Consider the following 26,243-nt stretch of genomic DNA (forward strand, 5'->3'; position numbering starts at 1 on the left):
GTCTGGAAGTGATAAAACAGGTGCTGTGATTAATCTCCACTTCAACTTCTGAAAACTCTCTTCGCACTTGTCGTTCCATATAAACTTTTCATTCTTGCGTGTAAGCTTTGTCAATGGTGTTGCAATCCTTGAGAAATTCTGAACGAATCGTCAATAATATCCCGCCAATCCTAAGAAACTTCTTACCTCAGTTGGTGTTCTCGGTCTCTCCCAATTCGTAATTGCCTCGATCTTTGCCGGGTCCACTTTGATCCCTTCGTTACTGACTATGTGTCCTAAGAACTGAACTTCATGTAGCCAAAACTCACACTTCGAGAATTTAGCGTATAATTTCTTTTTCCTTAAAATCTCCAAAGTCGTTCTCACATGTTCCGCATGATATTCTTCCGTCTTTTAATAGATTAAAATATCGTCTATAAATACAATAACAAACTTATCCAAATACTTCGTGAAAATTCTGTTCATCAGGTCCATAAACGCTGCTGCGGCATTGGTCAATCCAAAAGACATTACTAAAAACTCATAATGTCCATACCTTGTTCTGAAAGCTGTCTTTGGTATATCCTCTGGCTTGATCTTTAGTTGATGATATCCTGATCTTAAATCAATTTTGGAGAAATACTTGGCTCCCTTCAACTGATCGAACAGATCGTCAATTCTGGGTAACGGATACCTGTTCTTGATCGTAAGCTTATTGAGCTCCCTGTAGTCGATACACAGTCTCATTCTTCCATCTTTCTTCTTAACAAATAATACCGGGGCTCCCCACGGGGATACACTGGGTCTGATTACTCCTTTCTCTAACAGCTCTTGCAATTGCTTTGCTAGCTCTTTCATCTCAACAGGCGCCATTCTGTACGGGGCCTTGGATACTGGTTCTGTTCCAGGTGCTAAGTCGATCGCAAATTCAATTTCTCTATCTGGAGGAAGTCCTGGTAACTCGTCGGGAAATACGTCTGGAAATTCATTCACAACTGGAATATCTTCAAGTTTTGTTGGTTCTTGACTTCTGTCAATCACATATGCCATGAAATGCTCACATCCTTGTCGTAGTAACTTCTTGGCTTGAATCATCGTTAAGAACTTCTTTACTTATTTTTGACCCTTGAACGTTACTATCCTTTCGTATGGCGTCTTCACCATTACCTTCTTGTTTCGACAATCTATCTGGGCATCGTGCTTAGATAACCAATCCATCCCTAATATAACGTCAAATTCTCCTAACTTAAATGGTATCAAATCTACACAAAACTTACTACCAGAAATCTCCATCTCACAATTCCCACAAACTTGATTCACAGTTACACGTTCTTGATTTGCTGATTCCACAGTCATTATTTCATTTAAATACTCAACTGGACAATTTAAGTTACTAACAAAATCTTGTGAAACAAACGATCGAGTTGCTCCCGAATCTATTAACACTTTGGCACATAAAGAATTCACATTGAGCGTACCTGCCATGACATCTGTATCCTGGATAGCATCCTTCACTGACATACCGAAAACTCTAGCCCTTGGAGTCTCATTTACTGCTGGGATAGATCCCATTATCCTCAATGCATTACTGACTGGGGTTGATGTCTTTCAATCCCTGGCCATATGTCCTGGCTTTCCACATTTGAAGGACGTAAATCCAATGGCTGGAACCTTTACTGCTGGATTTTGGATAGGCTGATCCTTATTTACTGGCTCTCTAGCTGACTGATTTCGGCACTCCATCGAATAGTGCCCTTTCTGGTTGTATTTAAAACATACCATATTCAACTTGTTACAAACTCCTCCATGTTTCTTTCCACAAACTTGACAATCTGGAAAAGTTAATCTCAACTGATTCGGCTGATTCACATTAGCTGGACGGTTGTCCTGGCTTCCATCTCCTGCATTTTGTCTCCTGAAATTAAAATTTCTCCCTGGCTGGAACTTGCCCTTCTTAAAGTTTGGAAACTTCCCTGGTTATGACTGACCCTCACTTCCCTCAACCTTCCTTTTCTTGCTCTCTTTCTCCTTCTGTGACATCTCACTTTCGGTCTTCGCAATCATAGCCTTCTGTACAACCCCTGCATAGGTCTCCAACTCAAAAATAGCTACCTTTCCTCTGATCCATGGCTTCAAGCCTTGCTGGAATCTCTTAGCTTTCTTTCCATCAGTATCAGCATACGACGACACATACCTTGACAATTCTTCAAATTTACTATCATAATCTGCCACCGACATAGTTCCTTGCTTTAACTCTAAAAACTTTAGCTCCATCTGATCTTGAATAAACTGAGGAAAATACTTTTCTAGAAATAATTCCTTAAACCTCTCCCAAGTAATAACATATGTACCTTCCAATGTCTTCACCATCTCCCACCAGTAGGTGGCCTCATTCTTCAGATAGTAACTTACAAACTCAACCTTCTGTTCCTCCTTTACTTTCACTAAGGCAAATGCCTTCTCTATTTCCTTTAACCAAACATTTGCTTCAATTGGCTCTAAGGAACCCTTAAATTCTGGTGGGTTTACTGCCTGAAAAGTTTTAAAAGTTACCTGGGGGTTGGTCTGTCTTTGTTGTTGTTGTGCCAGGTGAACTGTTTGTTGGGCCAAGATTTGAAGAATCTGGGCTATTGCTGGGTCCATGGGTCCTGGGTTCACATTCGGGTTTGTATCATCTGGGTTGTTGTTATTATTAGTTTCTTCATTCTGGGTGTTGGTGCGGGTATTTCTTCTGGTAGGAATTTTCTGTAAAGAATCAAGCAATTTATTTAGCTTTTGAATTAAATCTTTGCATAAAGGAAAAGTTTTGTAAAACAGGAATATCTCTTTTTGAAAATAGTTGTAACTAAGTAAATTGCATGCTTCTTTACAGAATATGAACAGTTATGGAAACAGGGTACATGGTATCACAGGGTATAACTGGTGCAATAAATAAGGTAAAGTAAAACAGGTGCGATAAAGTAAATGACAGTGCTGGAAAAGAAAAGGTATTGATATATAGATCAAAAGTTTTAGGGTAGTACAAGCGTAAAGACGCTTCGAAAGTAAAAGCAAAAAGGGTACAATAACCTACTCACTAGTCAGCATAGCTAGTCTATAAATACAACTCAAAAGTCTACTGATACACACTACACACTACTGTACATACTATACAACCATAACAACACTGCTTAGCATCTCTGTCTCTGGATTTCTGACTCATGGCAAGTCTGGACCTCCAATCTCCTCAAGCTCCTCTAGAACCCACTTAGCCCACTCTAATAGGAAATCAGGGGTGATGTCCTCATGTGTAGCCTCATCAATCCTCACTGCAGCTGTCCTACGAAACGCCTGTAGCCTCTCTCTGAGTCGCCTCTCACCACTCCCAACCTCTCTGGTACGCATGATATGTAGTAACTCCTGAATCTGACCCTGAAGGAATCGGTGCTCCATAGGGTAAGCCTCAAACTGATGAAATGGGACAGGATAAGAAGAGAACTGAAAAGTTACTCCTGTAACTGAATGACCAGTAAAGCCTGAATCAGCAGGTGGAGGTCCTCTGACAGGTGGCTTCATGCCTGGAAGTGGAATAGCCTGCAGTGGTACGGGCTGCAACACCAGTGGAGGTAGAATAGCCAATGCTGGTGGAATAACAGGACGTGGATCCGATGTTGGTGCTCCAACTGAAGGCTCTGAGTGATCAGCTGATACGGGAATAAAAGAGTCGGCCATCTCTGCTATCTGAAATCATATCGCAATATAAGAATCTCGAACCACGACGCGAACTATACTAATACCGGTTATACCATAACACTCAACCTCCCGACATTCTATCATCCTATGCCTTACTTCTAATCCTAACCCCCTACCCATTCCCGTCAACCTAGGCTTGTGTCAGTGACTTATAACCTGTGGCTCTGATACCAAACCTGTGGCGCCCTCCAAACCCGGGTCAGAAGTTTGGGGTCAACACACATACCTTATTTATAACCTGCTTATAACAATATTAAAGATAATAATAATATGCAATGACCCTATTTACCATCTACCACGGATCGCAACAGGTTAAAGTATGCACACAAGCCACACATCTATTTATATTACATATCGTTCAAATCCCAACCATTTAAACTCAAACTGAGTATTAAACTTTATTACAAACTTTTACAGACTTAAATTATTCCAAAAGAAGCCTACTAGCTCAGCTCTCTCAGCCTGAACCCCTAGCTCTCGCGCTGGACTGGGGATCCTCATTACCAACTGGTTCCTTTTTAACTGGAAAGAATATAAACAACATCGCACAAATGAGCTAACTAGCTCAGCAAGTCACAATGACAAAACTGAGAATAATGATCATCAAGTGAATATGGTTATGATATCAAGTGAACAATGGATTATGATTTAGAATTGGATACAATATTTCAATTTTTAAAAAAATACAAGGTTAGGCTGCTGATCAGTCACGCACTAACCCCGAGCAAAGCACATAGCATTAAATGGTCTGGATCCAAGGCACACATTGGCCTAACTTGACCATTAAATGGTCTGACCACGAATCTGGTCCACAATTTTATAAAAGCAATCCAATTCTAACATAATAACAGAATGAACAATAATAACAATAATCAGAATTATTAACAACAGTGAATACTTAACAATGAAAGGGTTTCAACCCTTGTAAGGATCAATTAGGTAATTTTAAAGCTTGGATGCTGGGTAATGAAAGAATTGGATAACAAAGGAATCAATGTTTCAGGGTTTCAAGGATTTGGTCTTTCAAAGCATAAAATGTCATGGGTTGAGTATATAAGCAATTCAGTTTAGTGTTTGGTAATTTGTTTGTATATACTTGTGGAGTAGTATCGTAGATTTGTGGTTCGTGTTTGGGTATACAATAATCAATGGCTTCGAAAGAATAAGGTTCATGGCTCAAGAACAATAACTGAAATCAGGGTTTAGGTTTCAGTGCTTCAAAGCACTTGCAATATCAACAGGACTATCAAGTACTACAATATCTCGAGAAAGTTCAGAACACTTGCCTGGTATTAGCTTACTATCCTGCACTCGCTTCCAATCACAATCGTCTTACTCCTCAACTACCTGTTTCCCTTTTCTACGTCTTGCCTCTTCTGCTCACATATGATAAGCATCTATCAATCATCAACTCACAGGATTCTATTCAACACATACTTCTATCTACCCTTCATTTCACCCAAATCCGATTAACGGATTGAAAGTTATGCAATAACCAAGTAAACACCGAATATATAGACTGATAGTCAATCAACAAGTCATGTATAACACATAATACATCACAAAATCAATGACATATCATTTATAAAGAAGTCTCGGGTCATAATTAGGCTTTCGGGTATTTAAAATGATTTTTAAAACATTTTTCAGAATTAAAACGGGTCGTTGAATCAATTTCGGGTTAATAAACAAGGTTCGGTTGGCCAATTCTGGCTCCGAAACAATTCTATACTAATTATCGAGCCTTGGAAATAATTTAGAATAATATGTTAAAGCTCGAAACTATTTTTCGGAATTTTTAAATCATTTTTAAGTAATTAAATATAATTAAATAATTAATTAAAATCAGTTAATAATTAATTAAATCAATTAATCAATTAATTTCCAATTTAATTGACCAATTAATCAATTAAAAATTAACTGAAATTAATTAACTAATTAATTCGGATTTATTTCTGAATTAAAAATAATTTTCGGAATTAAAATACTAATTTTTAGAATTTTCAGAAATTAAAAATGAATTTTTATAATAAAAATAAATAGGAAATATGATTTTCAAACATTTTTAAAACAGGAATCCAATTTTTGCAAAGTCTGGAAACATGGGGCACCAAACTTCATCGTTTTCAAAAGTATAGGGACCAAAATGCAATTTTACAGTTCTAGTCGCCGGAAAAGTCGGGGATGGCCGGAGAAGACGATCATGGCGTCCTCACCCCACCAACACCTCCAGATCAACACTACACCTCAATAGGAATCTATATCTGCAATCAAAACACAACAATAACCCTTGTCCTAGCCGGAAAATAGCCAAGAACATTGCCGGATTCCGGCGAAACGACGAAAACTTAAAAAGACAACTCCCTACGATTCAAGCATCCTCTGTTAATGAGCTATATATCAATCGATTGCAAATTTCGTAGAGAACACAACCCACTATAAATCAAGAGCTAATAACCCCTGGATCAAAAACCCCCAAATTTCAATTGAAAACATTCATTCGGGTTATAAACCCTAATTTTGAAATTCGAAAATTAAACCTACTTTTGAGCATGTTATTGAACTCCAAATCAGATGTATAATATACCAAAATCATCAGGAAAACAAGCTCTACCACATGCAATCATCAAATCATACAAACAATCATCCGAACAAAAATTCATATTTTTCATAAAAATAATTCGAAAATAATTAAATTTATATAAAATCAACCTTTGATTCTGCAGTAAAACAGGTCCTGGAATCTGATAGTACTCCTTGAGACCTTCAAATTGGTTACTCCAACTTTCCAAACGGATTTCACTAACACCTTGAATTTGTGGTTTGATTCTCAGAAAGGTTTATGAATATATGATTTTTCTCTGTAAAATTATATAATTATCTGTCTGCAAATGATTTTGATACGAAATAAAATACGGTAAAAGGCTATTTATATTTACGGGAAATTCGTATCCCGTTGGATCATTCCCGATATAAAACGGTACGTTTATTTGTAAAAACTGATCCAAACGGTATCGGTTTTCGGGATAATTATCCAAATCAGTACAATTTGTACTGCGGTCTTGGTCTCAGCGCCTGGTTACACGTATTACGAAGTGATAATTGTGATAGTTTAATAAAAAGCTCCCGTTTATCGAAAATACGGGTTTTATTGATTTACCGAAACGAATATTGTATCGAAAATGTTGCGCCGGGACCCGCGCAGGACAAAACATACGCCGGATCGAAAAAGTCGAAACATGGAAAATGCTCGGAATATTACAATTAGGTTAGGAAGAAGTTCTCGGAAGAGTTTCGGGTTCCAAAAACGTAACAACGGTTGACGTCAGTTGGTTCCCGTTTTTATACAATAGATTTTAAATACTCGAAAAAAGATTTTAGAAATTTCGTATGATTCATATAAATCCATAAATCAACATCAAAATCATTAGGAAGATATGAAAATTATCTATATTTTATTTTGGACATATAAAAATTAAAATACTCAATTAATATTATTTTTGAATATCCAAGTACAGATAACACTTAACAATTATCTCACAGAATAGATACTGAACACACATAATAATTATTTAATAGCAAAAATAATTACACAATATATCCCGGATATTACAAAAAATATAAACCTGTATATGAATTATTATTTGCAATGACACTGTTTTACATAACCACGGATCGCAACAGGTTAAAGTATGAAAACAAGCCACAACCTTAACTTTTATTACAACGTACCAAATCCCAACTAATTTAACTTACAACTGGTAATGAAATTATTCTTACAATCTTACTATCACACTACCGTAGTAAGCTCCTGCTAGCTCGATCCAACTCAATCTGGAATCCTAGCTCGTATATTGAACTGGGAAACCCCGCTATCAACTGTATCCTTCCTAACTGTAAAATATATAAAAAGATTCGCAAGTGTGAGCTAACTAGCTCAGCAAGTCATATTACCAATAACTGAGGTTAAACAATGATCAAACGAGATGATTTAAAAGAATCAAGTTTCTTGTTAAACAAATAATAGAATTGGATATTCATTTTAAGTTTTTAAAACCAAGGTTAGGCTGCTGATCAGTCACGCACTAACCCCGAGCAAAGCACACATCACTGCTCTACCTACTGGATCTAAGGCACACATTGGCCTAACTTGACCATTGATATGGTCTGACCACGAATCTGGTCCACATAAAGAAAACTAACCAATTCTAAAGCAGTTCACTATGATAAACAATAGAATTCAACAAAACCAGATCATAATCAATAGCAATAAAACATTTGTATAAGAGCATGGTGAAAATTCAAGGGTATCAAAAGGGTATGTCAAAGTATATAAAAGAAGTGGTCTCCAGCTTGTAGGATAATCGGGTATTAGATGGATAATGTTTTTACAAGGTTTTAGTACTTTGATATCACAAGGTATGGTTGAGTATAAAAGTTTCTGTATGTTTAAACAATTTTGTTCCAGTGTTTGGTATATGATGGTTATATATTTGTGGGGTAGTATCGTATTTGTGTGGTTTATTATCTGGTAAATCAACAAGAAATGGTTCACAAGGAATAAGGCTTGCGACTCAATGATCAAATGATGTGGCTCAGGTTCAGGGCTGAAGGATTCAAAGTATTTACAATATAAAACAGAGCTATTTTGAATACTTTAACAATATGTTACGAGAAAATTTAGAAATATTTGCCTTATCTCTCGAAAAAGGTTTGGAAGTACTTGCCTTATCACAATCGATTCCAATTTCACTTGTATTCGTCTAATGACTCTCTTCAACAACCACTTATCTACTTTTCCTATGCCTCGATTCTACTTTCTGATCACTTGCTGTATTTTCTACATGTCAATTCCATTTTCTGATCACCTGCTTCCCTTTACTACGCCTTGCTTACTCTGCTAGGCATCATAAGTATCTATCACTATTTACCTCATACGATTCTATTCGACATATAATTCTAGCTACCCTTCGTTTCACCCAAATCCGATTAACGGGTTGAAAGTTACGCTATAAACGAGTAATCACGGAATATATAGACCGACAGTCAATCAACAAGCCACATATAACACATAACACATCAAATAATCAATGACATATCATTTATAAAGAAGTCTCGGGTCATAAACAGGCTTTCGGGTATTTAAAATGATTTTTAAAACATTTTTCGGAATTAAAACGGGTCGTTAGATCAGTTTTGAAGTAATAAACAGGGTTCGGTTGGCCAATTCTGGCTTCAAAACAATTTTATAATAATTATCGAGCCTTGAAAACAATTTAAAATAATATTTTAAAGCTCAAAACTATTTTTCAGAATTATTAAATCATTTTTAAATTATTAAATCTAATTAAATAATTAATTAAAATCAATTAATAATTAATTAAATCAATTAATAAATTAATTTTTGAATTAATTGACCAATTAATCAATTAAAAACTAACTGAAATTAATTAACTAACTAATTCAGATTTATTTTTGAATTAAAAATAATTTTTAGAATTAAAATAATAATTTTTGGAATTTTCAGAAATTAAAAACGATTTTTTATAATAAAGATAAATAGGAAATATGATTTTTGATTATTTTTAAAACGGGAATCCAAAATTTGCAAACTCTGGAAACCTGGGGCGCTAAACTTCATCGTTTTTAAAACTACAAGTACTAAACTACAATTTTTCCAGCCCTCGCCGGAAAACAATCGGGGTTCGCCGTAGAACTCGCCTCCGGCATCCTCCCACCACCATCACCTCCAGATCACCTCTACACTTCACAAGGAACACAATCATGCAATCAAATCATTCCAATAACCCCAGACTTGGCCGGAAATTGGCCAAGAACATCGTCGGTTTCCGGCGAAACATCGAAAATTTAAAAACACAACTCCCTTCGATTCACTAATCCTCTGCTAACGAGCTATATACCAATCGATTGCAAATTTCATAAGGAACACAACCCACTATAAATCAACAGCTAATAACCCCTAAATCAAAAAGCCCTAAATTACAATTAAGAACATTCATACGGGTTATAAACCCTAATTTTAAAATTCTAAAATCAAACTCAATTTTGAACATGTTATTGAACTCCAAATCAGTCATATAATTTATCAATATCATCAGGAGAACAAGCTCTACAACATGCAAGCATCAAATCATTCAAACAATCATCCGAACAAAAATTCATATTTTTAATCAAAATAATTAGAAAATAAATAAAAATATATAAAATCAACCTTTGATTCTGCAGTAAAACGAGTCCTGGAATCTGAAAGTACTCCTTGAGACCTTCGATTTGGTTACTCCAATTTCCAAACGGATTTCACTAAAACCTTGAAATTGTGGTTTGATTTTCAGAAAGGTTTATGAATATATGAATTTCCTCTGGAAATTTATATAATTACTGACTGCAAATGATTTTTTATACGAAATAAAATACGGTAAAGGCTATTTATAATTACGGAAAATTAGTATCCCGTTGGATCATTCCGGATATGAAATGGTACGTTTATTTATAAAAACTGAACCAAACGGTACCGGTTTTCGGGATAATTATCCAAATCAGTACAATTTGTACCGCGGTCTTGGTCTCAGAGCCCGGTTACATGTATTACGAGGTGATAATTGTGATAGTTTAATAAAAAGATATCGTTTATCAAAATTACGAGTTTTATTGATTTACCGAAACGAATAATGTATCGAAAATGTTGTGCCGGGACCCACGCAGGACAAACCGTACGCCAGATCGAAAAAGTCAAAATATGGAAAATGCTCAAAATATTGCAATTGGGTTAGGAAGGAGTTCTCAGAAGAGTTTCGGGTTATAAAAATGTAAAAATGGATGACGTCGGTTGGTTCCCGATTTCATAAAATAGTTTTTAAATACTCGGAAAAAGATTTTATAAAATCCATATATTTCCTATAAAATCATAAATCATCATAAAAATAAATAGGAAGATATGAAAATTATCTATATTTTATTTTGGACATATAAAAATTAAAATACTCAATTAATATTATTTTTAAACATCCAAACACATTTAACATTTAACAAATAATTCACAGAATGAATACTGAACACATATAATAATTATTTATTAGCAAAAATAATTACACGATATATCCCGGATACTACAATATCCATAAAGAACATTATCTCTAAGGATAGAACATTCATTATTCTTAATAATAAATGAAAAACTATCCAAATCCAACATAGGAATAGAAACAATGTTCCTCACAATAGAGGGAACGTAATAACAATTATTCAAAATAATAGTCTTGCCCGTAGGCATATGTAAACTAAATGATCCTATAGATATGGCCGCAACCCTTGCTCCGTTGCCCATACGTAGAATCACCTCATCTTTTTCAAGAGTCCTACTTCCCTTTAGTCCTTGCAACGAATTGCAAATATGAGAACCAGAGGCGGTATCTAATACCCAAGTAGAAATTTGACCTGGTGACATATTAACTTCGATCATGAACATGCCTGAATCAGAAGCGGTAGTCTTACTACCCTTATTCTTCTTCAATTCTGCAAGGTAAACCTTGTAGTTTCTCTTCTAGTGCCCCAACTTGTTACAGTGAAAACAAACAGCTAAATTAGGATCAGTCAACTTGTGAGCATCTAATATGCTCCAGAGTGATAGTGCAGAAGACATGACGAATATAGTAAATCTGTAAATGATAAACACATATCAACACTTAGCAAATATTCAATTTCATTTCAAAATACTATATGAATCGGGTCTTTATTCATAAGTGTCTCCCACTAGTTTATCTAATTTATTCATCCCCCTAAGTGAAAATTAAGCATTCATAATGCTAGTGGGAATAGGGATCCTACATTCCATCACACGACCTCGGCTGTGGCACAAAACGTCATGTGATGTTCAACAGGCAGACAACTCTTGTCAATTACATCTTATGTTATTCCCTAATATAACTTTAGCCTCTTGAATAATTGAGTCACGGCTGTGACACGACAAACTCAATATTCTAAGTCAAGTCTAACCCAACATTTCGTACAATTGAATCAGTCTCCAACAGCCACGGCTGTAGCACGTACCGACCTTTAGATTCTAATTCAATGTACACATCTCTATGTAATAGACAAGTATTTCTTATTTCGAAATCAAAGCCCTCGGCTGTAGCACGAAACGAAAATGATTCAAAAATAAGAACTACTTTCTACCATGTTGGAAGGCTTTGACCGACACAAGCCCATTGTGTCATTGGCCAATTACTACTTGATATTATTTAATTTTAAAGGGATTATATTACGTTACAATCATAATCATATTATAAAGAGATTCTTCCTTTTAAATTAAATATTTCAAATCTATAATCGATAATCAGATGATTCCCAGATCGGGTGGAGCATTGTCAAGAGGCGTCACTTAATAACCCTTTCTTACAGATAGAAATCTGTTGTTGACAGAATCATCCTTTCTCTCAATATTGAAAATTCATATTCAATTACGTGTTTCATAAACACAAGAATCTCATGATCGTATTCATAATATTTATATTAATTTCATGAAACAATTTTACTATACTAGATTGTCTAACAAACGCCTTATGTTAATTTAAGTTCACCTAAATCTATTATCGCATGGTAAACATAGGCATATATCTCATATATAAAATTAAATAAACAAGTAAATGTAAAGCGCAATAAAGTAAATGTGTTTGGTAATGGCCCCATCCTATGTGATCTTTATCAAGCTCATGATAAAGATCAAGGTCAATCTAATATGGTGATGGAAATAAATACAACTACTTATTACATAAGTCTTCTTCTTTGTTTAGACTTCTTGTATGCCTCGTCTTCTTCTTTGTATCACCTCCATTGGATAGCCTTCTTGAGTCTTCAATTACATTACATGATTGAAAGTAAAACTAATCTAATGAACTTACAAGAATAACTCGAGTTACATTCGAGATTTATGATTACAAAGATTGACAACATGCAAGTCGTATTTAAAACCAAAACCAAAACCATTACACTAAGGTCGAAAGGCCATAACCATCCACCATACTCATATAACACATAAAAGCATGTTAAAACACATAATCTGTCTTAACATATCATATTATCCATGATCTAATCATAAAAAGAAAATATGACAAAAATCAGAAAAATCAGAATCAAATCAGAAAAACAAGAATCACTGTTTATGGGCAGTAAACGACTTCAAACGCTTTACAGACGAGTCGTTGATAGCTATAGCTATCAGTTTTGTTCAGACGCTCGTTTACCTATGGAATAGGGTATTCGTTTGCGTAAATCGGACACCAGACCCAGATTTCAGCAAATCTGCAGCAGCCAATTCAGAATCCGTATCTAATATGATTCTCATAATTAGAACAAACATAAATCATGTATATATCTGTATATATACAGATTACATAATAATCTTATGATTATACAATTCACATGAATATCATATATTCAAAACCATACATATATAAGCACATAATATCAACATCAAATCATGGCGAATCACGTACATGCTTATATATCAAAAACAGTTAAACACATAAACGAATTAAAAACTTTTCGCAAGTAGCTCTGATACCATTGAAGGGTTTTTAGCACATAAACGCAACAAAAACGTAAATTTAAATCTTAAAAAACCGAAACCCTCCGCAGGATCCATGCAAAAAATAATATTTAATTCGTAGTTCAGTATGTTTACCTTAAGAATCTTTATATTAATGGAAAGATGGAGGTCTTTAAAAGCGATCCAAGAACCATGAGCGGAGATCCTTAGCAGCTGTTCCTCAAGTGTGAAGCACTCCACCGGTATCCACCAAGAAAATGATGTAATGAAAGAGGAGAAGGTGGAGAGAATTAGGCTTTTGTAAATCTTTGGGTTGAGGCAAAAATAGGGTTTATAATGGTATATTTATAGGCAAAATTTTCAGCTGAAAATTTTCCCATATAATATTATTATTATTAACCCTTTATTATTCTCATTAATAATTAAAACACCTTTTAATTATTAATCATTTTTCTAAACACTTTAGAAATAATTCTCTCTCTTGATTTAATTTCCAAAAATTAAATTCTTAATTAATAATATTAAGAACCTTTTCTTAATTAATTTATAATCAAATAAATCTCATTTAATCAATTATTAAATTTTCCAATTAATTATTTATTTCATAAATAAATAATTATCAGCCATTATTAATTAATTCCTCCACCATTAAATCATTCTCTTTTATGGTGTGACCCTGTAGGTTCAATATTATGCCGGTAGTAGAAATAAATAATAATAAAACTATTTTATCATTATTTATATAAATTCTCTAATTCATTAAATATGATTAATTAATTAATCATATTTATTCTACATCATGAGGGATACTTCTCAGCATATCGCGACTATCTGGATAATACGAATTCACTGCTTAGAATACCAAGAACCTATTCAGTGAGTAGTTACCGTACAATTAATTCCTTCTACCCTGCAATGTCACGATTAAATATTAGGCATGAAACTTGTGTCAAGCCTATCTTATTTAATCACTTGCTTTCCCATTCACTATGCTTAGTTCTATTTAATGTAAATTAGAAACTCCTTTCTAATTTATTCACTCTGGCCAGAGATTCCTGAACTAACATAAGTGGATCAGCATTGAACATTCTCTTCCTTCACTGGAAGGGGATTGATCATACACTATCTTCGTGTACAAATTCCTATACCCAGTAGAGCCCTTATAATTGTCCCTTGAGACTAAGAACTAAACCAAAGCATAGTTCAGTGTACACAAGATGACTATGATGACCTCAAGTCTAAGGATACTTGTACAACTATCACTATGTGAACAACTGCTGACACGTGAGTGAACTCCATCAGTTGTTCAGCCGTGTGAGTCATGTTCAGTGAACTTATTCTATAATAAGCACCTACATACTAGCTATAGTGTCACCACACAAATGTCTATGAGAGCAGACATCCTTAATAATGAAGCAAACATAGTATGTACCGATCTTTGCGGATTATTAATTACCAGTTAGTAATCCTACGACCAGGAACTATTTAAGTTTATAGTTATCATCTTTTAGGTCTCATTGTTATGATCTCATCACAATCCATAAAAAGCTTTACTCTAAACTGTGGTATATCTTATTTAAACATTTAAATAAATAGAGCCTGCAACAAAAAAAATAAGTCTTTTATTAACATCAATGAAATCAAAACAGATTACATAAAAGTTATTCCTAAATCCTCATACATGATTGGACTTAGGACATATCTCTTTCATTTACGACATCTCAACAAATGCAATTAGGCGAATAAAGATCAATCAAATCATGCAAACTAACATACATCCAGAAACGTGGTGTGTGCAAATGCTTAACAGATATGCTTCGAAACTAGATCAATTATCATAACTCAACTATCCTCAAGGAAATCAAATAATTATACGAGGAATAAATTTTAGGCACAAAATGACTTATAACACTTCAAGATTACTGGAGCTTATTACGGAATCATGTTTATTATTTAACACAACAATAATGCTTATTTGACCGTGCAATGAGTGAGGTCCACAAAAGACTTATACAATGGCATCCATTTAGCGAGCGTTAGGTCAGTGGATCCCAGACTATTAAAGCCTTAGGTCACTAGGCACAAAGTTCCCTAAGAACTTAATAACTCGAATACCAAAGAGCCCACTCGTGATCAATTATGCATTAACTCTTTATTTTTTTTATTTTTCTCTTTTTTTTCGGTTATATTTTTTTCTAAATTTCTTAGCAAGTGCGTTTCGCTCCATCTTGCTCAACCCTAGACTACTCGCACAAAAATACGAGCAGGCTACTAGCCATTTGACGCCTAGCCACACTTAGCAATGAATTCCAATTTTTTTACACCAATTTTTTTCTTTTCATGCCTTTTATCACAAAGAACCTATTATAAATTCTAAGCATAATCAATAGATTAACCTCAAAAACCATCAAACCATGACAACAATCTAGTCCTTAAGCATTCTCTAAGACTTAGTGAAATTATAAGTGTTTCTAGCATGCACGTCAACCTACAAGACTCAACATCACTCTAACGCTATCACTACACTCGCATCAATATCACAAATCAATTGGTAAAGCAACGCAAAAGGGATCATGGTAAATGCATGAGCTAAATGGCATGATAAATGAAGCTATAAAATAAAATTAAAAAAACTATATGGCAAAAATATGCAATTATATGAACTAAACTATCATGAATATGCAACTATATGACACACACACAAAATATTCCTTAACTACACCCCCAAACTTAAAATCTTCACTGTCCCCAGCGAAGGTAGTAGAAAGGAATACAGGGTATACCTACTCGGAGAAATCATCATCACCCTCAGAGGGTAGAGTATCATGAGGCGGATACATAGAGTCCTCACAAAAAACGGGCCACTGGATGTCAGCTCCAAGGCCTCTAAAAGCTGTCCCAAGTGCAAGGGTGAGCTCTTGAGTAAACCTGCTCTGCGTCTCGTACATAGCATCCATCCTCCTCGACAGCCTCCTATACTGGGCATCAGCCATCCCAGCACCCTCCTGAGCTCTAGAAGAGCCTGCCTCATCACGCCCCGGTCTCGCCATGGTAGCACCAGCTGCTGGACGCCCTCCTGGAAGACGATAACCCAGCCCATGCTCCTCGGGCTCTTCACCAGTCCACTCCTGCATCTTATTTAGAGTCCCGAAATCAATAGGAGCGGTCGGTATCTGCAACTGCTCGTGAGAAGCCACTGAACTCCCACTACTCAGCAAAGCTTTGTAACAGTAGATGCATAAGGGATGTTCATGTGCTTCGCTCCCCTGAAAAACTTCAGAAGTCCTTGGTAGATGAACTCACCAAGGTCCATATAGTACTCCTCATTCAAAATACCCCATAACAACTGTGATCGCTCAACTGTAATCTCATGTGCATGTGAAGTAGGCAGGATATTAGCACAAATAAAGGCATTCCATGCACGGGCATACCTATTCATCGCAATCGCCGGAAAATGACGATACTCGTTAGTACCAGTCTTGAACGTCCAAACCGTGCCCAGCCTACAGAGAGTAGCACAAACCAGGTCCAAATCAAACTCCTCAGAGGGTTTCTCATTCCAATTCTCCTCCGTGGCCTTCCTCTGGCGCAGCCCAATCACACGGCGAATCGCCTCAGGATGATAATCCAACGTCAGCCCCCGCACAACAGAAAACCCATTCTTTTCAGCCTTTGCGTTCGCATAGAACTCGCGAACCACGCTCATCGGAACAGCCTCCGGCGACTCACAGAAAGAAATCCAACCCTTTTCAGCAATCATTAGCAACAACTCACCATCCCTCCCCGATGGTAAGAATCCCCTCTCCTTCAAAATCGGCTTACCCAGAAGCCTAGTATACTCCTCCTCAGCAGCCCTATCAAACAAACGAGGCCTCACAGCAGTACCCCTCGAAGAATCAGCAGTAGCAACAGTGCTGCTGCTATCAATCGTCCTGGATCTCTTGGGTGCCATTGAAACTGAGAAAAAGTACTTAAGATTTGTGTTTTTGAATATGGGAGAGAGTTTTAAGTTTGAAAGTGTATGGGGGAGTATATGGAATAGTTGTATGTATATATAGGGTAGAGATTAGGGTTAAAAATATGATTAGGAGTGGGGCTGAGGGTTAAAAATGTGGGTTAATGGGAAAATAGCTCGTGGGTAGTGGGTTTGTGTTTGTATTTTTGGTTTTCTGATTTTTTTTTTATTTTTCTAAGGCTTAAAAAAATTTCAGCCAGCCGGGTCCTGAGCGGGCGCTCAGGGACCTTCTGGAAAAATATTTTCTTGCCCTGGTTTTTCTGATTTTTTTGTGGTTTTGTATAGGTTACTAACTTCTAAGGGTTCCTGTAACAACAAATCTTGGGTTGCCTCCCAAGAATCTCTTCTTTTTCGTCATTAGCTTGATGTAGGGTACTTCGCTCAAGTTGATAGTAAAACAGCACTAACCACTTCCCGGTTTGCTGTGTCCCCATAGTATTGCTTCAAAAGCTGACCATTAACCTTGAATGCTTGGCCTGGATCATTCTCAAAAATCTCCACTGCTCCATGTGGAAACACAGTTTTGACAATAAAAGGTCCAGACCACCTTGATTTCAACTTTCCAGGAAAAAGTCGGAGACGAGAGTTGAATAAAAGAACTTGCTGCCCCGGCACGAATGACTTAGGATATAACTTCCTGTCATGCCACCTTTTCACTTTTTCCTTGTACATTTTGTTGTGCTCGTACACTTGGAGTCAAAATTCATCAAGTTCATTTAACTGAAGCATCCGCTTCTTTCCAGCTGCATCTAGATCAAGGTTCAACTTCTTCAAGGCCCAATAGGCCTTATGGTCAAGCTTCGCAGGTAAATGACATCCCTTACCATAAACAAGTTGAAACGGGGGCATCCCAAGTGGAGCCTTGTATGTTGTTCTGTAAGCCCAAACAGCTTCATCGAGCTTTAAAGACCAATCCTTCCTTGACGGACAAACAACTTTTTCTAGAATGCACTCGATCTCTCTATTAGACACTTCTGTTTGACCATTCGTTTACGGATGATAGGCAGTAGCAACACGATGATTCACATTGTAGTGCTGCATCATAGAAGTGAACTTGCGGTTGCAGAAATGCGACCCCTCATCACTTATGATTACTCGTGGCGTTTCAAACCTTGGGAAAATCTTCTTATGAAGAAAATTCAACACTACCTTTGCATCATTCATCGGTAGAGCCTTGACTTCTACCCATTTTGAGACATAATCGACTGCCAGCAAGATGTACTGATTATTGCAGGATGAGACAAATGGTCCCATGAAATCGATTCCCCAAACATCAAAGACCTCGACTTCAAGCATCACATTTAACGGCATCTCATCCTTCCTCGTAAAATTCCCAACTCTTTGGCAACGATCACACCTTAAAACAAACTGATGAGCATACTTAAACAAAGTAGGCCAGAAAAAACCTGCTTGCAGAATATGAGCTACCGTCTTCTCACCACCATAATGTCCACCATAAACTGTGGAGTGGCAGTCTCGTAATATCCCCTCCGTCTCACAGAATGGGATACATCTCCTGATAATCTGGTCAGCTCCTTGTCTAAACAAATACGGTTCATCCCACATATACCACTTCACCTCATGCAGAAACTTCTTCTTTTGAGCTGTATTCATATTAGAAGGCATTATATTGCTAACAAGATAGTTCACAATATCTGCGAACCATGGCTCTTCTTCCTGAACTGTGAACAACTGCTCATCCGAAAAAGATTTGTTGATCAATGTCTTATCATGTGAAGTAGAATCGAGATTCTCCAATCTAGAGAGATGGTCAGCTACTTGATTCTCAGTACCTTTTCGATCCTTGATCTCTAACTCAAATTCCTGTAGCAAGAGCACCCAACAAATAAGTCTAGGCTTCGAATCCTTCTTGGAAACCAAATAGCGAATGGCCGCATGATTAGTGAATACTGTCACCTTTGTCCCAAGTAAATAAGATCGAAATTTTTCGAAACCAAAGACTATAGCCAAGAGCTCCTTCTCAGTAGTGGTGTAGTTCATTTGAGCGCCTTTTAGAGTCTTACTAGCATAGTAGACCACATGAAAGAGATTATTCTTGTGCTGCCCAAGAACTGCGCCCACCGCATAATCACTCGCATCACACATCATCTCAAAAGGCTCTGTCCAATCAGGTATCGTAATAACTTGTACAGTTATCAAACTCTTCTTGAGAGTTTCGAATGTCGTCAAGCATTCATCATCAAATTTGAAAGGCACATCCTTCTCGAGCAAGTTGCACAACGGCTTTGATATCTTCGAGAAGTCCTTGATGAAATGCTGATAAAAACCCGCATGACCAAGAAAACTACGGATTCCTTTCACAGAAATAGGTGGTGGAAGATTTTCAATGACTCCCACCTTGGCTTTGTCCACCTCAAGACCCTTGCTAGAGACCTTATGCCCAAGAGTAATGCTTTCACGCACCATAAAGTGACATTTTTCCCAATTGAGCACCAAATTATTTTCCACACACCTTTTGAGCACCGCACGAAGATTGTTCAAACATTCATCATACGAATGTCCAAAGAGGGAGAAGTCATCCATGAACACCTCGACATTATTTCCAATCATATCAGAGAATATAGCCATCATACATCTCTGAAAAGTGGCAGGTGCACCACATAAGCCAAACGAAACTCTGCAAATAGCAAACGTGCCAAATGGACAAGTGAAGGTAGTCTTTTCTTGATCGTCTGGTGCAATGCAAATCTGATTATACCCCGAATAGCCATCTAGAAGACAATAATACTCATGACCGGCCAACCTGTCAAGCATCTGATCAATAAATGGAAGAGGGAAGTGATCCTTCCTCGTGGCCTTGTTCAACTTTATGTAGTCCATGCATACCCTCCATCCTGTGATTGTTCGAGTGGGGATGAGCTCGTTCTTCTCATTTGCTACCACTGTAATACCTCCTTTCTTAGGTACACATTGCACGGGGCTCACCCAAGAACTTTCAGAAATAGGATATATGATTCCTGCATCCAGCCACTTCAGAATTTCTTTCTTCACCACTTCTTTCATGATAGGATTAAGTCTTCGCTGTTGCTCAACCGTCGGCTTACTACCTTCCTCTAGCAGAATTTTATGCATGCAATACGACAGGCTGATCCCTTTTATGTTTGCTATAGTCCATCCAATAGCTGATTTGAATTCTCTCAAGATCCTCAAGAGCTTGTCCTCCTCACTACCTGAAAGGTCAGTTGCAATAATAATAGATAAAGCAGATGCATCACCTAAAAAAGCATACCTCAAGTGTTCAGGCAATGGTTTAAGCTCCAAAGTAGGTGCTTCCTCAATAGATGGTTTGAGCTTTCCTTCAGCATTCTTGAGGTCAGAAGTACCAAGAGATTCGAATGGCATGTCTAGCTTTCGCTTCCAAGGAGAAGCATTTAGATATTGCAGTTGCTCATTGACATCCTCATCATCATTGTCAAACTCCCCCACTAAGGCTTTTTCTGATGCATCAAACATTAGCATATGATCAAGTTCTGAAGTTACTGCGGAATCAATCAAATCCACCTTTAAGCACTCCTCGTCTTCTGTAGGGAATTTCATCACTTTAAACACATTGAATGTCACATCCTGATCCTGCACCCTCATAGTAAGTTCTCCTTTCTGCACATCTATCAAGGTATGGCCTGTAGCAAAGAAAGGTCTCCCCAAGATTATGAGAATCTTCTTATCTTCCTCGAAATCCAGAATAACAAAGTCTGTAGGAAAGAAGAGCTTATCCACCTTTACAAGCACATCCTCCACTATGCCTCGTGGGTATGTAATAGAACGATCAGCCAATTGTAGAGACATGTAGGTGGGCTTTGGATCAGGCAAATTCAACTTTTTGAAGGTAGACAACGGCATCAGATTGATGCTTGCTCCCAAATCGCACAGGCATTTGTCAAAAGACAACTTGCTAGTGGTGCAAGGAATGGTGAAGCTACCTGGATCTTTAAGCTTTGGAGGTAATTTTTATTACAGCACAGCACTGCACTCTTCCGTTAGAGCAACGGTCTTAAGGTCATCCAGTTTCACCTTCCTTGAAAGAATACTTTTCATAAATTTCGCATAACTAGGCATTTGCTCCAGAGCCTCAGCGAAAGGTATATTGATGTGAAGTTTCTTGAACACCTCCAGAAACTTACCGAACTGCTTATCCAGCTTTTGTTGTTGCAATCTCTTAGGGAAAGGTGGTGGAGGATAGAGGTGTTTCTCCCATGTATTACCCTCAGGTAGAGTGTGTTCAACAATAGTCTTCCTTGGTTCCACCGTGTAACGGTCAAGAAATTACTCTTGTATTATATCATAATAAAGATAAATTATGTGTATTATTATATGATTAGCTGTGTTGAGTCATTAAACCCTAACTGCTATGTGTTACGTGTTGTTTGTTTTGATCCAAACGTGTTTTGGATATTTATTGAGTGTTTTATCGTAAGTTATATATCTTATATTAAAACCCGTACAACTCAAAACCATGTTTTAAAAGCCCGTAATTCAAACAAAATCATTGGCCCTATTTTGCCAAAAATGCCCTATATCATATTGCTATTCTGAACCCCTAGATATTTTACAAATTTACCTTTTTCGAGAAAAATGACTTTTCCGGACCCCTTCAGGTACCAAAAACCCCACAAAAATCACATTTTTATTTTTATATGATCATGAAATTATCATACATCATTTTTCTTTGCATTTTTGTAATATTCACAATTTTTGGGAATTTTTGACATTAATTTTGTATTTATTAGATATTTAAAAATTCATTATTAATAGCCAAAAATTATAAAAATTGGGGCCAAATATTTTTATTAGGAGTGTAATTAGCCCCTTAATTTTATTTAGGGGTATTATTTTCCATAATATAAATAGCCTAATTTTTATTAATTAATTAGTTAATTAATCATAAAAATTCAGAAAATCAAGAACTAGGGTTTGTTGGTGAAGAACAGGGCAGAAATTCAATCGCGGATTAGAAGGTGATTCCCACAACCAAATCGAGCATGTAAGTAGTCAAATTGAAGCTAGTGATTTGTAGTTTCTGTTTATGTAATTATTTTTGTTGATTGTTGAGTCCATTTTAATTTCGTATTTTATGATTATTTACTTGAATTCGGATTTTACGATTGAGTGATTGTTTGATGAAATCGATGAGGGGGAAGTGTAGATCGTCAATTTTGTAATCAAATGGCACCGATTTTGTCGAGTTTGGCTTCACTTTCGTGCTCGCCGGAAAAGCGGCGCCGCCGCCGCTGTTCTTGCGTCTCCGGCGTCGTGCTCGTTGAACGAAGAAGGAGAAGGACAAGGGAAGGTGTTGGGCTTGATTGTTGAACGAAAACGCAGCAGAACGAGCCTGGAATCGTGTTGGTTGCTCTCCGGATTGTTCGCCCCAAGTTTTCCCCACCGGCGTCGGAGCTTGGCCGGGCGGCCGCGTTCTTGAGCGACCCGGGTTCTGTTGGGAACCACGGACTTAGGGTGTTACTACGTTTTATGATAAAGATTACGAAAAGAGGATTACCTTGTTAATGGTTGATTCCACGCTCTTCTATTGTATTCCCAAATTCCCTTGAGTGAAGTGTGGCCTCCGTCTTCTCAAGTTATCCTCTCTTCTTGCTCCTTGGTGGCTACAATATGTTTTCACACAATTCCAAGCAAGAAGAGAATAAGAATATATATAGGCTACAATAGGGACCATGAACAATTAGGTTGGGCCTTCTAATTACATCTTGAGCCTAGCCCAATGTAATTAAATATTAATTCAATCCACTAAAGAATTAATATTTGCACTACCTTTCCTAATACCGTAATTTAATTAATTCGGTTCCAATATTATTTGCTTATTAAATTCCCCATGTTTAAAATATCATACGTCCATTAATTAAATAAATTACTGATAATTTATTTAATTAATATCTTTTATCCTTGATCATCCACTCAACCTTTATTTAATTATGCCAGAATAAATTCCACCTGCAGGGTTTCACATAATTAAATCTTTTTGAGCTTTCAAGGGGACATCATTAACCCGAATATTATCAGGACATGGATTCCTTCAATAAATAATATCCACCATGTATATAATTCCATCACCCAAAATATAATGATATAATTCAAAAGAATTATTTCATATATAAATCAAAGCATGTAAATAATATACACGTGTCAATTACTATTTCCGGATTAAGAACCTAAGCATTAATAATAACATAGAATCTTAGTTCTCCTTCTTAATCAGTATTAAGGGAACAATTCTAAATTTGATCCTGTTCAATATACACAAAGTATACTAGTATTATTTATTAGTCAATATAAACTAATCTAAATAATACTACAGCCATACCAGTGGATTGTCCAACACCACCTGTGCTGTGAACCTTATTATATTATATAACCGTATTTAACAATCTAATATTCTGTATCCCATTTGATACTAGATTGTTCACAATATATAATATTAGACAACATGTAAACATTCAAATGATTCTCAAATAAACTGGCCAGAAATAAATGTACATACTTCAAATAAATATTTTCAGTATACACTAACAGGTTCGACCCGGTTTCCAACCCGGTTTCGACCCGGGGTTGATCCAAAAACCCTAACCCTGACCCCTGTTTTTGTGTTTCTGGTTTTTTTAATATTTATTTTATTTTTCTAAAATCAGAAAATCATTTTAGTAATTGTAAAAATTAATTAAAAATCAGTTTTAAATTCTGAAAAATATTATAATTAATTTCTAAATTATTTTTTTAATTTCGAATTTTGAATTTAATTATTTAATTATTTATCTAATTATTTATTAGTTATCTAATTAATAATTAGGTAATTAATTAATAATTAGATAATAATTAATAAATAAGGATTAAATAATATGATTAATAATCCGATAATTAGATAATATTACGAGTGACTCGTATTTATACGAGTAGTGATTCGATAATTAGAATTATTATTTGAGCGATAATCATTCAAAGAATATCGTAATAATTATTCCTATCGAATAATTAAATACAGACAATTAATTGATTAATTAATTGTATAGGTATTGTAATAATAATAACGATTCGATAGTTATTCGAGAATCGCGAGTAGCTCGTATTTATACGAGTAGGTGATCCCAAGTCAGATTATTGTAATAACCCCAATTTTTGGGAAATTTTTGAAACCCTTATGAATAGTGTTTTTGCTGAATGAGAAAACTTTTCATGCCACACTATGTAGGGGTTCTGATATGGATATTCTGAGATTTTATTAGTACTTTATATGGGATATAAGTGTATGTAAAGATCGTCAGAATCCAAATCCGAACACTTTGATTTTTCCCGGAAATACACTAGATACGGAAAGATTTGAGAAAAAGGTAACAGGATAAAAAGGATTTAAATTAAAGGATTATAGGAGAGGATCATAAAAGGAATATAATATATTGAGAAAGGTTAAGGGAACCTAAGTAATAAGATCCCGGGTATGATCCCTCAAACGATAAACGAAAACGAAAGTTAAGCGAACCGTATTACAGATCAGCGGTCATTAGGCAAACGATTAGGAAGTTAATCAAGGGGATTAGTGGGGATGATGTCATCCAACCAATAGAAAGAGGACAAGGAGGGGAGGATGACATCATGAGGATGACACAAGCATGACATGGGAAGGAAGGAGATGTGGTGGCTTTTTAACCACACAAAATCAAGGGCAACTAGGTAATTTACTAAAACAAACACAAAAATCAAACCAACCAAGCCAAGCAAATCATTTTTCATCAAAATCAAAAAGAAACCAAGGCATTGTTCTTCATGCTCTCGGCCAAAACAGAACCAGAACACTAAAACTGCTGTATCTCCTTCATTTCTCACTCAAATATTGTGTTCTATAGCTCATTAGAAAGGTATTGAGATGGCCTACAACTCTTGTTCACAAGTCTCGTCCAAATAATCATGGTAAGACCCTCATTTTTACAGTTCTTTAAATCGGACTTTTAGAAACTTCAAAGCCTAACTTTGTGTTCTTGATTTCTTTGGAAAGATCAAGCTTGTAGGAGGCTCCCTAAGGCTTCTTAGCAACTTAACACCTCCCAAGGAAGGTATAAACTTCAAACCCTAGCCTTTACTTTATTTGTTAGTAAGTTTAATGGTTGGTGTTGTGAAATGAGAAGCATGGATTGTGATTATTAGTAGTTTGGTTTGATTTGGAAGTGTTTTGGTAATTGAAGCTTGATTATAGTTCATAGGTCTTGATTGTGGTTGTTTGAGTTGAAAACCTTGGAGATTATGGACTGATGTGGTATGGTTTAGGTGAAGTTTTGTTGTATTGATGGTTATGAGTTGGTTGGTGGTTAATTGGAGTAGTTTAAACATTGGTAATCGCGTAAACATAGCCGTCGTAACGTCCGATTTTCTTTGGACTGTTTTTGTGCATAATATTAGGACCCGAGAACCCCCTGCTAGATTATGACCACTGCCATGTTTAGATAGATCATGTTACGAGCTTCGTTTTGATATGTAGTTCGTTCGATTCCGATGCACGGTTTAGGAGAAACGACCATTTCAAGTAACGGCGTTTCGCGAACGAAACTTTTCCCCTCGCCTTACTTTGAAACATAGGTTAAAGACCAAAAATGGTTAATTAATGTATGAAACATTTATGGTAAGTGTGTTAGGCAGTTGGTAAGACACTCGTGAAGGAATTGCCTTAAAACTCGTAAAGGTTAAATTATTAAAAATGGTGGAGCCGAGGGTACTCGAGTGACTTAAGAGAATCAGTAAGCGCAAAACAAGCGTTAGAGTCTAAGTTAGTTAAATTATAGATTTACAAGTGACTTTGGTTTAATTCCAACTTACTTGTTGTTTATAGGTTACCAGACTCGTCCCGAGCCATTCGTAACCCCCAGTCGCTCAGGCAAGTTTTCTACCCGTTATACTGTTGTGGTGATGTATATGTGTATATGCATGATCTTG

The sequence above is a fragment of the Apium graveolens genome, chromosome 9 (genome assembly GCF_009905375.1).
Source record: "Apium graveolens cultivar Ventura chromosome 9, ASM990537v1, whole genome shotgun sequence".
In the NCBI taxonomy this organism is placed as follows: domain Eukaryota; kingdom Viridiplantae; phylum Streptophyta; class Magnoliopsida; order Apiales; family Apiaceae; genus Apium; species Apium graveolens.